Source organism: Pteropus medius, unplaced genomic scaffold (genome assembly GCF_902729225.1).
Source record: "Pteropus medius unplaced genomic scaffold, Ma_sr-lr_union100, whole genome shotgun sequence".
NCBI classification, from domain to species: domain Eukaryota; kingdom Metazoa; phylum Chordata; class Mammalia; order Chiroptera; family Pteropodidae; genus Pteropus; species Pteropus medius.
The window spans coordinates 11,471,662-11,487,320 of NW_024351730.1; the positions used below are offsets into that span (position 1 = coordinate 11,471,662).

Consider the following 15,659-nt stretch of genomic DNA (forward strand, 5'->3'; position numbering starts at 1 on the left):
AGCACTTTCACTCTGCCACCCTCAGCTTTAGCAGGCTCTCCTGGATCCCTAGCTTTTCCTCTCTGCTCTTGCCAACATAAATCCATCGAGTCTCCTTGGGCTTGCCAGTTTGTCCCTCTCTTGGCCCCTAGCAGAGTCGCAAAAGCACAGGCATTCATGGGGCTGGGCATGCCATGGTTCCTCTGTGAGTTGAAGAGTTTGTGGGCACGCCCCCCGCTTCACTTTTAGAAGCTGTCATGGAGCATTTAAATTCACCATTAAGAAATCCCAAATGGGTATTTTACTAAAGACTTCTAAGACGGGGAATTACCGTCACTTCCTAATTAAAAAAGAGCATGGGAGAGCCTACTCTGGGGCTAGTGCCTTATAGCTTCTTTCTGAGCTGGGCCTTTGGATTAAACAACCTCAAATCAAGGTGGGTGCAACCATAGTCAGTTAGGTGAAAGCTGGTCTTGCTGCTGGTTGGCAGCCATCAGCTTCACAAATGAGAAAGTGAGGAGCCAAAGCCATTTGTTATCTGTGATGGCAGGCCTCCCCTCCCCTCGTATGAGGTGACAGTGAGCATTTTTCAGCTTGTGTTTTCAGGATGTAACTAGTGTAGTATTTTTTATTCTAGTGCTTCTAGGCTTGCTTCATTTGCTTTTATGACAGTGCTTGGGTACGATTAAATGACAATTTAATGTGTGTAATAACTCATTTAAAGTTTTAGCAAGGGCTTGAATGAAGGTGATGGGGTTTGAGCACATATTCGAGCAAACTGTACAGTTTAAACCTGAACTGGGGACAACTTAGAAAGATTTCTTATCTTGGCAGAAAACATTCTTCCCATTCTCCTCAACTCTTTTCTCTTTACATGTAGTTATATTACTTAATTGTATAGGAAAGAACCCTGGGGACTCTGGGCTTAATTCCCATCCCATGCACTATAATTTCTTCCTGGGATTCATAAGATATCTGGAAATCATCTTGGGTCACTGAAATTCCTCTTAGCCTAAGGCCTTATGAACCAAGATGTGGGGAGTTCAGAAGGTTTGAGACACAAAGGCTCCAGACTATTTTTCTGTTCCTGTCAGAACATGAGGAGAATGTAACTTGTCATTTGCCTCATATGTGTCTTCTGAGGATGGTCAGATGATGTTTGGTGATTTATTTTGCCACCATCCGATAAGCAGCTGGTACAGGAGAAAGGGAGAATGAAAGATGAGTTCTCTGTCCTCTGCAGGTGATCCCAGGCTGAACCCAGGGATATGGCTGAGGGGAAAAGGTGCTATGACTCATCCCCTCTACTGCCATCCCAGGCTGACCCCTATGGCTGTGGCCCAGGAGCAGAGGGAGTGGGAATCCTGACCCAACACATTTTTCTAACTTTAAACATTCCCTGAAGATGGAAGTAGTCAGAATAGTGCTTTTCTCTGTGGCCAGAGCATTTGGACCTTAAGCTCTTAACAGTCTGCTGAAGATCAGGTCTTGGCTTGAGAATAAAAGGTTCTTTTTAATTTTTTTTATTTAATTTTATTATTAGTTTCAAGCATACAGTACACTGGTTAGACATTTATATAGTTTATAAAGCAATCCGCCTTAATTGCTCTTTCTCTCCTCTGGCTCTCCACCTAACCATTACATTAATGCTAACAGCATTCCCTATGCTGTGCTCCCCAACCCCGTGACCAACTATCAGCTAATTTGTACTTCATTAACCCTTCACCCCCTTCCCTTCAGCTGTCTCCAGACTGTCCTTTATATATGTAAGTCTGTTTTTGATTAGTTTGTTCTTTTTGTTCCTTAGATTCTGCATATAAGTGAAATCATATTATATTTATCTTTCTCTGACTTATTTCACTCAGCATAATAACCTTTACGTTCATCCATGTCATTGCAAATGGTAGGATTTCATTTTTTTAATGGTTGAGTAATATTCCATTGTATATATGAACCATAACTTCTTTATCCAATTATCTGTTGATGGGCATTTAGGTTGCTTCCATATCTTGGCTATTAAAAATTGTGCTGCCATGATCATAGGGGTGCATAGATGTTTACAAATTATTGTTTTGGTTTTCTTTGGATAAATACCCAGAAGTGCAATTGCTGGATCAAAAGCTGTTTCCATTTTTAATTTTTTTGAGACGCCTCCAGACTGTTTTTCATAGCAGCTGTACCAATTTGCATTCCCACCAATAGTGTCTGAGAGTTTTCTTTTCTCCACATCTTTGCCAACACTTGTTCTTTGATTTATTCATGATAGCCATTCTGACAGGTGTCAGGTGGTATTTCATTGTGGTTTTAATGTGCATTTCTCTGATAATTAATGACCTTGAGCATCTTTTCATATGTCTATTGGCCATCTGCATTTCCTTTTTGGAGAAGTATCTATTCAGGTCTTCTGCCCATTTTTTAATTGGATTGTTTGGTATTTTTGTTATTGAGTTGTATGAGTTCTTTATATTTTTTGGATATTAACCTCTTATCAAATGTATCATAAGCGAATATCTTCTCCCATTCAATTGGTTGTCCTTTTGTTTTATTGATGGTTTCCTTTGCTGTGCAAAAACTTTTTAGTTTGATGTAGTACCATTTGTTTATTTTTTCTTTTGTTTTCTTTGCCTGAGGTAATATATCTGAAAAAAATTACTGTTAGCAATATCAGAGAGTTTACTGCCTATGTTTTCTTCTAGAAATTTTATGGTTTTGCATCTTATATTTAAGTCTTTAATCCATTTTGAGTCTATTCTTGTATACAGTGTAAGAAGGTGGTCCAATTTCTTTTTTCCATGTATCTCCCCAGTTTTCCCAGCACCATTTATTGAAGAGACTGTCTTTACCCCATTGTATATTCTTGCCTCTTTTGTCATGTATTAAGTGAGCGTATAGGGTGGATTTATTTCTGGTCTCTCTATTCTGTTCCATTGATCAATGTATCTGCTTTTATGCCTGTACCATGCTATTTTGATCACTGTAGCCTTGTAGTATAGTTTGATATCAGGTTGCGTGATACTTCCAACTTTGTTCTTTTTTTTCCTCAAGATTGCCAAGGCTATTTGGGGTCTTTGATGGCTCCATATAAATTTTAGGATTATTTGTTCTGAGAAATGCCATTGGTATTTCGATAGCGATTGCATTGAATCTATAGATTGCTTTGGGTAGTATGGCCATTTTAATGATGTTGATTCTTCCTACCCATGAGCACGGTATATGCTCCCATTTATTTATATCTTCTTCAATTTCTTTTTTCAATGACATAATTTTCTGAGAAGAGATCTTTTATCTCTTTGGTTAATTTGATTCCCAGGCATTTTATAGTTTTCAATGCGATTGTAAATGGGATTGTTTTCTTAATTTCTCTTTCTGAAAGTTCATCATTGTTGCATAAAAATGCCACTGACTTCTGAATTCACTACTTTACTGAATTCACTGATCAGTTCTAACAGTTTTTTGGTGGAGTCTTTAGGGTTCTCTCTATGTGGTATCATGTCATCAGCAAATAGCGAGAGTTTTACTTCTTCCTTTCCAATTTGGATATCTTTTATTTTTTTTTCTTGTCTTTTGCTGTGGTTAAGACTTCCTATATAATGTTGAAGAGGAGTGGTGAAAGTATCTTGTCTTGTTTCTGATCTTAAGGAAAATGCTTTCAGCCTTTCCCCATTGAGTATGATGTTAGCTGTAGGTTTGTCTTATGTGGCCTTTATTATGTTGAGGTATGTTCCTTCTGTTCCCACTTTGTTGAGAGGTTTTATCACAAATTGATGCTTGATTTTATCGAACACTTTTTCTGCATCTATTGATATGAGCATATGGTTTTTATCTTTCGATTTGTTAATGTGGTGTATCACAGTAATTGATTCGCGGATATTATACCAACCTTGCATCCCAGGAATAAATCCAACTTGATCGAGGTGTATGATATGTTTAATGTATTGCTGAATTCGGTTTGCTAATATTTTTTTGACGATTTTTGCATCAATGTTCATCAGAGATATCTGCCTATGGTTTTCTTTTTCAGTAATGTCTTTGGTTTTGGAATCAAGGTAATGGTGGTCTCATAAAAGAAGTTAGAGAGCCTTCCCTCCTCTTGAATTTTTGGAATAGTTTGAGAAGAAAAGGTGTTAATTTTTCTTTGACTGTTTGGTAAAATTTGCCTATGAAGCCATGTGGTCCAAGACTTTTTTTTTTTGGTGGGGATCGGGGGGAGGTTTTTGATTACTGATTCTATTTCATTGGTGGTAATCGGTAAGTTCAGATTTTCTGTTTCTTCTTGACTCAGTCTTGGGAGATTGTATCAAAGGTTCTTTTTTTTGGTTGTTCATTTTACTTTTTCATTGAAATGGCAGTTCTCATTGAAATGGTAGAGTACACCATATTTATAACAGTTTATATGCAACTACCAGCATGTCTTCTTAGGTCCAGAACTCAGCTTGCTAGGAACCTAAGACATCTTTCACAGAGGCAGAAACCCTGCCTGGACATTAGGACAGGTCAAAGCAAAACAGCAGAAATTTCAGAACTATTGCTTTTAAACCTAGACGTTCTTAATCCTGATTCTAGAACCTTGAATTGTTTGCCCCTAGGAAACATTTTTGGATTCCTTATATTCTCTCAGCTGCTTTGTATCAGAGTAAGTCTAAGCTCTGCCAGGTTCATGTGGACAGAGATGACCCAGTTTCTGGAGATGTGACCTATCGTGATGGTTTTCTTTTTTTTAAAAAAATTATTACATAGTTGTTAAAATTGTGATAAGAACACTTAACATGAGATTTACCTTCTTAAAATTTTTAGTGTATAAAACAGTATGGTTAATATAGGTACTATGTTGTATATATCTTATGTACAAGAACTTATTCATCTTGCATTCATCTTATTCACTGAAACTTTATACCTATTGAACAACAACAACTCATTTCCTGCTACCCCCAGTCCCTGATAACTGCCATTCTGCTCTCTGTTTCTGTGTGTTTGACTATTTTAGATTTCTCATGTAAGAGGGAATCATGTAGTACTTGTCCTGTGACTGATTTATTTTGTTTAGCATAATGTTCCAGGTTCATCTGTGTTGTTGCATATTGTAGGATTTCCTTTGTTTTTAAGGCAAATTAATATTCTAATATATATCACATTTCCTTATCCATTTATTTGCTGACGAAAATTTAGGTTGTTTCCGTATCTTGGCTCTCGTGAATAATGTGCACTGAACATGGGAGTGCAGATATCTCTTTAATAAATTGATTTCATTTCCTTTGGATATATATCTAAAGTGGGATTACCTGATCATATGTTAGTTCTATTTTAAATTTTTGAGAACCTCCATCCTCTCTTCCATAATGGCTGCATCATTTTACATTCCCACCAACAATGTACATGGGCTTAAATTTCTCCACATCCTTCCAGCACTTTTCTTTTTTTCAGCTTTACTGAAGTACAATTGACAAATAAAATTACATATATTTAAAGTGTACAATATGATGATTTGACATACATATTTTGTGAAATTATTATCATAATCAGGTTAATTAAAACATCTATTACCTCATATAGTTACCTTTGTGTGTGTGTGTGTGTGGTGAAAATGCTCATGGTCTACTCTCTTAGCAAATTTCAAGTACACAAAGTATTATTAACTACAGTCACCACCATGCTATACGTTAAATCCCAGTGCTTATTCATCTTATTACTGAAAGCTGGTACCCTTTGATTGGCATCTCCCAATCTACCTCAGCCTTCAGCCTCTGGTAACTGCCATTCTACTCTCTGCTTCTATGCGTTCGGCTTTTTGATTTTAGGGTCCATATATAAGTGAAGTTATATAGTATTTGTCTTTCTCTGTCTGACTAGTTTCACTTAATATAATGTTCTCTAGTTTTACCCATGTTCCATATGGAAGGATTTCCTTCTCATGACTGAATAATATGCTAATATATGTATATCTCACATCTTCTTTACCTGTTCAGTCTGTGGATGAACACCTTTTCATGTTCCTATTAGCCACTAAATGTCTTCTTTGGAAAAACACCTATTTGGGCCCCTTGCCCTTTTTTTTTTAAAAAAAAAATAATTTATTTTAATTAGTTTCAAGTATACAGTACATTGGTTAGACATCTGTATAGTTCTTAAAATGATCCCTCCAATTGCTCTCTCCCTCCCTTGGCCCTCCACCTAGCCAACAGATTAATGCTAACTGCATTCCCTATGCTGTGCTCCCCATCCCTGTGACTATCTATCAACTACTCATTTGTACTTTACCCCATTCTCCCAGGCCCCCAACCCCTCTCCCCTCTCTCTGTCACCAAATTGTCCACTATATTTGTGAGTCTGCTTTTGATTAATTTGTTCTTTTTGTTCCTCAGATTCCTCATATAAGTGAAATCATGTGGTATTTATCTTTCTCTGTCTGACTTATTTCACTCAACATAAGAACCTCTAGGTCCATCCATGTCATTGCAAATGGTAGGATTTCGTTTTTTTAATGGCTGAGTAAATCAGGTTATTTGTGTTTTGATACTGAATTGCATAAGTTTTTAATATATTTTGGATATTAATTCCTTATTAGATAATGGTTTGCATGTATTTTCTCCTATTCCATGGGCTGCTTTTTTATTTTGTTGATTTTATCCACCTTTGCTGTTTAGGAGGGTTTTAGTTTGTTGTTAATTTTTACATATTAAAGTTGTGTTTTAATTCTGAGATTAGTTCTGAGAAAAAAATCTTTTTATTTTTTCCTTTCACAATTGTCTCTTGGCTCTAGACCAATTAATAACTCCAATTTAATGATTTTAGCTTTACTAACATTCTGTGCTTTACTGCCAGTCAGAAGATTCTTGCAAAAGGTGGAGGAAGTCAGGTTTCAGTGGCTCATTTCCTTTGTTTTTGGGAAGTGTCTGAACAGGAGTGCCTCAGCATAGCTGATTTTGAAGAGTGTTGTTGAGAGAGCTCCTGAGAAGAATGGGTAAGCAAAGACAACGAGGCTGTGAGTCTCTTTTTGTGGAAAGCTTTCAGATCCAACTAAAAGTGAATGTCTTAATTATATATGACATTTATCTATCTATCTATCTATCTATCTATCTATCTATCTATCTATCTATCTATCTATCTATCTATCTATCATTTCCTACATGAGCAAGTAGTTTGTGCTTCTACAAAGCACAACGACCATATTTCGGAATGTCAAGTTTTAAAGTCATTTTGTTTGCATCTTAATGGCCATTTTCAATAGGAGCAAGGAAGGTGGTTTGAACATTTTGAGAATAACAGGGTAGCCAGAACATCAGCGGGGATGCCACTTTAGAGGGCAGTCAGAAGGAGAGCTGAAATCACTACCTCTCATTTATCCACTGGTAATAATGCAGAGTGAATTACAGGGTGTTTTTCAGGTTGGAGCATTTATTTCTAGAGAACAGGACTAGATTTGAAAATACATTTTGGATTAGCAATCCCATTTCTTCCTGACTGAGGGATAAGGGACTTGAATACCACTTTTGTGCTACAGTGTGTATATGTACGTGCATCCATGCATGCTGTGGGGGCAGGGAAGAGATGGGAGAGGGCTATGCAGGAGGAATATGAGAAATAGGTAGGAACATACATGTATTCCCAGTCACCTGGGTTTTCTTCCTGTGTCTTTTCCTTGGTGTCAAATCCTAGCAGTAGGTGCTAGAAAGAGGAGTGGGTATGTGGTGGAAGAATGATGAAAAAGATGGGGGATGGCAAAGGGGCCATCTGCTTTCTGTCTTTATCACCAGTACCTAATATTTGACTCCGAAGGCTAAATTTCTATTCTTTTAAAAAAGCAGTCAACTTAATTTTACCTCCTATCTTAGAGGACTTAGCTGAACAGTGAACCTTTAATCTAATCAAGATTATTCTCAGCACTGCTTCCAGTCCTTACTGAGAGCTCTTTTGGGTCTTTTGTTAACTCAATAACTTAAAATGGAATTCATAGTAAAGCCACAAATCTAAGAGAGGAGGCTGGGCCCAGGAAGAAAAGGGAAGAGAGTTGGCTTATTTCACCTTGGGGATAGAAGGCCCTGGACTCAGGGATGTTTATGATGAGAGAAGTAGAGACTATTATTTGCCATCAGCATAGAGTGGAAAAGTAGTTTGTGAGTTTTAGCAACAGCGTAAAGACTGTTCCTTGCCAAGGAGAGCTTGCTAATTGGGGGAATGTGTCCCTTTGTACCAGTGGAGGCCTTTGAAGAGACAGCGTCCCTTTTGCTACTTGCCTCTGTAGCAGTACACTGTCTGCTCACTGATGACTGCCTCAAATGTCCGAGCCAGCCTTTCAGGTCCACTGAGCAGGGAGGTGTGTCCCAGGAAACCTGATCCAGTTTGCCTCAGACATGAAAGTGATATGAGGGAGTCCAGCAGTTGGCATGTGAGGAAAAGATCTCTGTTCACTTCAGGACAGTACTTCAAATGACTTATACAGGTCTTATTTTCCTGATAATTCTTTTCTGAGCCTGTTACTTCTCCTAGCTAATTGGAAGTGAACACATTTGTGTATGCCCCCCTTTTCACTTCTGATATCTTCCTTTATTTTTGACACTTTCCACCATGGTGAAGGAACAAATAATAAATGCTTCCTTCCCTGTGACAGGTCCGTGGCCCCATCAACACCAACTTCTCCATGAAGATGCAGCCATAGTAGCTTATCTACATCACAGGGTGAGACATGATAAATTGGATGTGGTAGGACCTGAGTCCCCCAATTAAACACTCTGGCCCATATAAGTATTTAATTATGGCAGTTACAATCTCAATGTTTCTTTGCTATCAGTGTCCCTAGAAATAGGAGCAGAGGGACTGGATGTTTATACGTTAATCTGCAGCAGTAAACACCTTCTAGAGTGGAGCGATGCCAAACTTAAATCCCACTGTGTCTATCATGCTTTAGTATGAGCTAATCAACCCCTTTTCCAGCAAAGTCGGCTGAGTAGTTGTTTTATTTTCAGAATGAAATGAGGAATTTATAAACCAGTTCCTAAGCTTGACAGCTGTTCCCTAGGTCCCTTCAACAAAGCCCACAGACAAACTGTAGGTGAGAATACTGCGTGAAGGGCAACAAAGTGCTGTTGTCTTCTGTGCCTGAGGATACAGCCACTGTATAGTTCTACAAAGATGATTAAGAGGCCAAAATCCAGCTTCTGCTTCAAGGCAGTGTCAGTCTTGAAGGGGTGCCATTTTTAAAAATTTTCCAAATGACACTGTCTGCTTTCTAAACTCGACACCATCAGAGGAATGACGTTTTTTCTTTTCTGCATAAAGATTCCATATAAAATTCCATGTATGCTGTGACCCTTTTGTACCTGGCACGCCTTGAGTCCCATTACACATTACACAGCCAGCACAGGGGCTGAAGGGAAATTTGATGGCAGTTTATTTGGTGAAGTTCTTCCATTAGCACCAAAGCATTTGATACACTCAGAGTGTGAAGGAACATCATCACGCTATGGGAGGGCCTACTGGAAGCAAATGGAGGTGGTATGGGAATCTCCTTTTCTTTCTCCCTTTCTTTTGTATGCAGCTCTCGAGATTGTCTAGTAAAGGAAGGCAAGCTACAAAGAGTTACAAAGAGCAGCAGAGTAAATTTCAGGGAATTGATACCCTCTTTCAAAGAAGAATGCAGTATAAAATGTCCCCCAAATGTAAATGCTGTCTTTGGGCTGTCTTCAAGCAATGCACTTAAATCCAATTGCTATGGCTCCACGAGACTCATCTGATCAGCAGGACTTCCATCCCACAGGGGCTAAAACTGTTTTGTTTTCAAAAAGGAAAACGTATCTGTGTTTGCCCTCCTTTGCTTTGTGAAATTGAATTGCAGAGAACTCATGAATAATAGAAAGAACACTAAGGACTGTGAAATTAACACTGGCATGAAACAGAATTTCTAAAAGGGGAAACTACCGGAGAAGGCTTTCTTCAACCTCCCCCAGATGGGTTTGAAAACTGGGACATCTTAGTACTGGAGGGTGTTTCCTGCTTTCAAGAAGATGAATATTTTCAAATCCTTTAGGTTAGATATATATTTCTTATTTTTTGAAGATCTTCGAGGGTGGAAATTATGGTGGTTTATGGCTCAGTAAGGACCATTCATAATGTGACATTTTTCCATGGGAATGAAGAGGAATTTTCACTCAAAAGGCTAATCACCTCTTTGTTCTGCTTCTGTAGATATGCTCGCTGCATCGGCTGTACTCAAAATTAACTAAAGACTCATCTTCCTTTTTGCTTGTTCTGTCTAAGCAACAAATGTAACTGCCTGTACCCTCTAGTAATTTCCGTGCTTTGCAACCCAGAGCAACTCCCCCATTTTGTAACCATCTGAGGACACATTAACCAATCAGCCCATGCCAAATAAGTTCTATATAAGGAATGTTGCAACTGAGCTCTGGGCCCAGATCTTCAGAGTGCTAGCTCCTCTGGGACTGCCCGCATAATAAACCTGAGTTCTCCAACTCTCCAAGTGCTGCTTGGTTTCTCGCTGGTCTGATTTTTGCAACTTTTCTGCAGCAGGAACTCCACTTTACTCTTTAATAATGAAGATGGCTAACTTATTGAGTACTTACAATGTGCCAGGCACTGTGCTTTACACACATTTTCCCATATGATTTCATAACTACCCAGTAAGGGAGGTACAATTATTTGTTTTACAGACACAGAAATTTAGGTGTAGAAAGGTTTAGGCACACAATTATTAGGAGATGGGGTTGCCTGCCAACTCAGGCCTGAATGGCTCTGGGGCCTGCTCTCTAGCCACCATAGTACTCCATTTTTATGTGTCCTTTTGGACCTTTGTCTGCAAAATGCTCCTGCAACTTATCGTGATGGCCTAGTGGCCATTTTCCTTTTCCTTTCCACTCCCCACAAGGCAACATCCTGCCCTTTATGTTCCTCATGTTCCAGATTCTCTCCAGGTTGTCTTGGGGTCATATCGAATAAGCTGGAAGAAGAGGAAGTAACCTACAAGAATGTGCTTTATTGGATCAAATACTGGTACAAGCTGTTTCTAACCCCAAGTCACCACAACATGTGGGACAGTGCTTAAAAACTATAAAGCTCTACATAAATGCACATAATTAAGTGTCTGAATTTTGGAATTAGACAGATCTGGGTTTCATTCATTCATTAATTTACTCATTTGTATATTGTTTATTGAGCACTTGCTATGTGCTAAGCATCGCATTAAATGTTAGGTTTGAATTTCAGAATCACTACTTACATCTATGGACCTTGGAAGATTTATTCAGCCTCTTTAATGAGAATAATAGTTACCTCTGGGCTGTTGTAATATTAGAAGCTGGTACTTAGTAAGAGCTCAATAAATGGTATTATTAATAAAAAGATAAAAACAAAGTGCAGTTGTTGGGCCAGTACCCACTTCTATTACTTTCCCTCAGGGCCCCGCTTGTCAAGGTTGTACCTTACCAGTGTGTATCACCAGGGCCTGGGAAGTTAATGTGCTAAACTCAGCTATTGGCTTTTGTAAAGGCCTTTTAGTAAGATAATGACTTAGCCCAAAGGAATACCTAGTTCTGGGTACCCTGGAAGACTTAAATGGAGGTCATTTCTGCAAGGGACTTGCACATCAAACCATCAAGTATCTGCCTGCCTCTTTATTTCAGTAACTGCCTTCACCTGACAGATCAGCAGCTTTCCCTCTATATGATCAAAGGAATTAGTAGTTGCTTAGAAAATGGATAAATTTATTTTTAATAATGAAAGAATTTCTATTTGTCCTTCTAGATGTTAGTATCTCACTTATGTTTAATGGATAGTCCACTGATGTTTGCACTTCATTTTCTTGAGATGCCCTCAGTAACACTACTTGGCTAATCTAACATGATTCAACTAATAGGTTTTCTATCAGCATTTATGGACTATCTCATCCATCTACCTTTCTTCCTAAGAGAAGCGTGTGTATGCAGGAGGCCGGAGCCATCCTCTTTCCCAAAGCAATTAATTCTGTTTGAAAATCAATCTGTAGAATTTGGGCTTCCATGGTGTGTTCTCTGGAACAGAATGGAAGCCAATTTCACCCCGAGTTTGTAAAGGAGTAAAGAACGAGTCTTAAAACAATTATGTTTTTAGAGTAAGGCTTTAAAAAAAATATGTAAAACCTAAAGATTAGTAACAGTAACTACTTGAAGGTAATTTAAGTTATTAGCAGAAACTAAGTGTTCTTTCTCTCCCCTAACTTGGTAGCCTCCAGTGACTTCCACCTCACTCTGAGTCCCAGCCAGACAGAGTCAGACGGGCCAATCCTGTCTGGCCCCTCGTCCTATCGACTCCATTTTCTGCCACCTTCTCCGCCCCTGCTTTGGTCTAGGCATATCGACTTTTCCACTACTGCTAGTCTCGATCACGTTGAGGATACTTCTGGTACTGGTTGACCTCCTTCAGGTATCTCTTTGCAGGCATTTTATCAGTGATGCCATCTCTACTCTCCTACTCTTTCTGACTTTTCCTGGTATTTCCTAACTCCTTTCCCTGATTAATTTTTCTTAGCACTTATGTCCATCTTATGTACTTTTTAGTTTCTTAATTAATCATTTATTATACCCCACCCTCCACTCCCCACCCCTGGTCCTATTTAAGAACAAGAACCTTGAGAACAAGAATTTTTCTGTCTTGTTCACTGCTGCATCCCCAAGGGCCTGGAAAAGTGTCTGGCATATAGTAAACATGTTCAATTCAATACATACATGTTGAATTTATGGATGGATTATTTAGTTTTTAGTTTGTTAAATTCCATTCTTGGTGTTTAGATAGAACAGCAATCATGTCTTATATTGTGTAGGAATTTAGAAGTTCTTGGACTTTTCAATCTAGGCTACCGAAAAACTAGTATTCAAAATACACAGAGAGTAGCAAAAGTCTACTAGGGATTCCAAAGAACTCAAAATATGGGGGTTGTTGTGAAACGTACTAAAAGTAGAAATCTACATGCTAAAAGAAATCTGCATATAAATGAAAATCACATTAAAGACCTAGATTTAAGGAGTAAAGTGGGGCCCCAGGAAGAGAAAGCAACTAGTTTACAATTGTAGCTTCCTTACTAAGTTACTTTCTGACCAATAGCTATTTTTCCAACCTCTTGGACTAATTTTTTTCTAGGAGGAGATGACTTTTCCCCCTTTCTTTATTATATCTTACTGTTTCAGTCATTTGCTTTGAGATCTTTAAGTTGAGGCATGTTATTTGTAATGAGCTAAGGAAGGCACATTGGCTCCTTTGAAATTTTCATTATTGTTAAACTAATGCAGTCAAGTTGAGTCCCCTTCTGGGGCTTCCCTGTAGTCATTGCTTGCTATAGGTAAATATTCATAAATCTGCTATCATGGAAATGAAATAGAATGCCTCAAAATTACTTTGGGGGCATAAGGAAGGCCCTGAAGAGTGAAATGGGTGGATGCATTTTATTTTCAGATTTGTAACGAAGAATGTATTTTCTGTGAGTGGATGATATGCTCTGCCTGGAGAAGAATTTCAAGAATCTGAGCAGATTGTGTTCAGGGCAACACTTGCACAGTGAGAACAGTGGGTTCTACCCACACGGGCATGGGGATCCTCTGAGGGGGCTGGTGGTAACTTCTTAGGAGTGCTCATCAGTAAAAAGGGACCGTTGTCACTGACTGAATTTTTAGAATATACCTTCTTAAAACTCCTTGATGCCTTCTTATGTTGGTTAGAGGATTCTTTTTATTTTGAAGAAATTTTATTTTCTGTCACCCTTATTTCCATTTTGTTTAAGAGTTTGTGGAAAAATAGCTTAAGACCACCCAGTGGTTGTTCCTGCCCCACAGTGGCCTGAGCAGTGGGGGCTGCAGATCAGTCTTCAGTGGCAGGCAAAGCGCTCTGGTATTCAGTGGGAAACTGCTGAATAGGCATCGAGGGCATCTATACAACTTCAGATCAGTCTGATCCTCAGATTGAATAGCAGTGAACTCGGGAACTGGGGCAGTCTATTCACCCTGAAATTCCTCCTTGGTCACGTCTTTTCAGCAGCAGCCTTCTCTTCCTTTTCAATCTCTTCAGGATCTCCGTGGAAGTAGAGATCAGGCATGATCTTCCATGGGTGTTCACTAGAGATTCTGCTACACATGCACAGGACTTCCTGGGCCAGCATCTCCCACCTTGGACCCACTGAGTGAACCCCCTTGTTGCAAGAGATGGCAATGTCTGCGCAGCACAGAGGAGAGTTTGTGTTACACAGAACAATGTTAACGTAAGATGTCTCTGTGAGAGGCTGGTGGTCAGACCTGGGATCAGTAACCACCAGAAGTCTCATCTTCCAGAAGGCTGCCTGGATCTTGTTAGTGAAGGTTCCAGAATTGAAGTGGCTGGCAATAGAAGTGGCTCCAGTGGCAGCCGTGAGCTTCAGTGTAAGCTTGCTGCCCAGTATTCCTGGACAAAATGACACTGACATCAGCTGGGTTTTCAATGGCAACGATGGCACAAAATGCCAGCAGAACCTCCTCCCAGGTTCTTTTTAGATTTATGGTGTAGATACTATCACTTTTCCTTTTGTAGATGTACTCTTCCATTTGAAAGTCAATGTTGGTGCCATCTAAGTGAGTTCCTGCTAAAAGAAATTTGAGGACATTTTCTTCCTTCATTTGTTGGACATCGGCAGGCATGTGCAGGCACCCACTCTATCTTAATCTTTCCTTTTGAGGGAAACAGAAGTGTCCTGTTTTAAAAGACGAACAGAAACTTAGTGGGTTTATAGGAAGTCAGAGAAAAATGTTCTAATGGCAGATTTTCAGGCTTCTGCTATTTATATGGGAAGTCGGGAGGTGTGGATAATTACATACTGAGTCATGGTAAGGCTTGCTCGTTGTAGTGACTCTAGCTGGTCCCCCTACTCCTGCTCGTTACTTATTCCAAGCCAACCTACACATGAGTGCTAGAGAAAAAAAAAGCTTTATTAAATATGTTGTTTTTTTTCACAAGAATTCTCAAATCAAAAGTGACTTCCCATTAGATATGGCCACTGTCATATACACATCTATCTGGTTTCCATAGTCCTTTACTGACCCTTGAATTCTCCTTCTTCTATCAACAACCTTCTGGTTCTTCCACTTTTAATCCTAACAAAAACATTTCTCATGATCGCCTGGACTTTCTTTATACAAATTTTTTTCATGTCTCAGACTTGCTTATCATGACTTCCGTGCTTCAGCCCTTGACATTTCACCTCCAAAATGCCTTTTGATCCCTGTCCTACCAGACCACATACCCGTGCTCAAAAAATTTTGTCTAAAAGTCCACTTCCCAGCCTCGCACATTCTGATCACATCTCTGAAGGGATACTCAGCAACAATTCTTTTTTATGGTATTTCTGGACAGAAAAAATTACTCTGTCTGAATAAAAGCCCTTACTTTATGGTTTAAATCTATGGGCTTTCTCTTTCCTTATTTTGTTTTCTTAGGATATGGAATATATCTTGTCACCCTCTTCCATTTAAAAGTTCTTCATAAATTTAAAGCTTATTATAAAATTGCCTTTTAACTTACTTTTCTAAGTACTTTGTTTCTTTTACTCTTTTATTACTGGACATGTTTTTCCAAATTTTGATTATTACCTGCAACTTATCTTTATATCAGACTCAGAAATATCATATTTCATCTATTCTAAAGTTATCTTTTTTCTCACATTTTAACATATCAGA

General features: G+C 38.8%; 1 pseudogene; it reads right to left on the minus strand.

Moving 5' to 3' along the window:
- Window positions 1-14,624, minus strand: part of LOC120588129 (40S ribosomal protein SA-like) — a 52,060-nt pseudogene extending 37,436 nt beyond the window's left edge.
- Window positions 14,625-15,659: the final 1,035 nt, after the last annotated feature.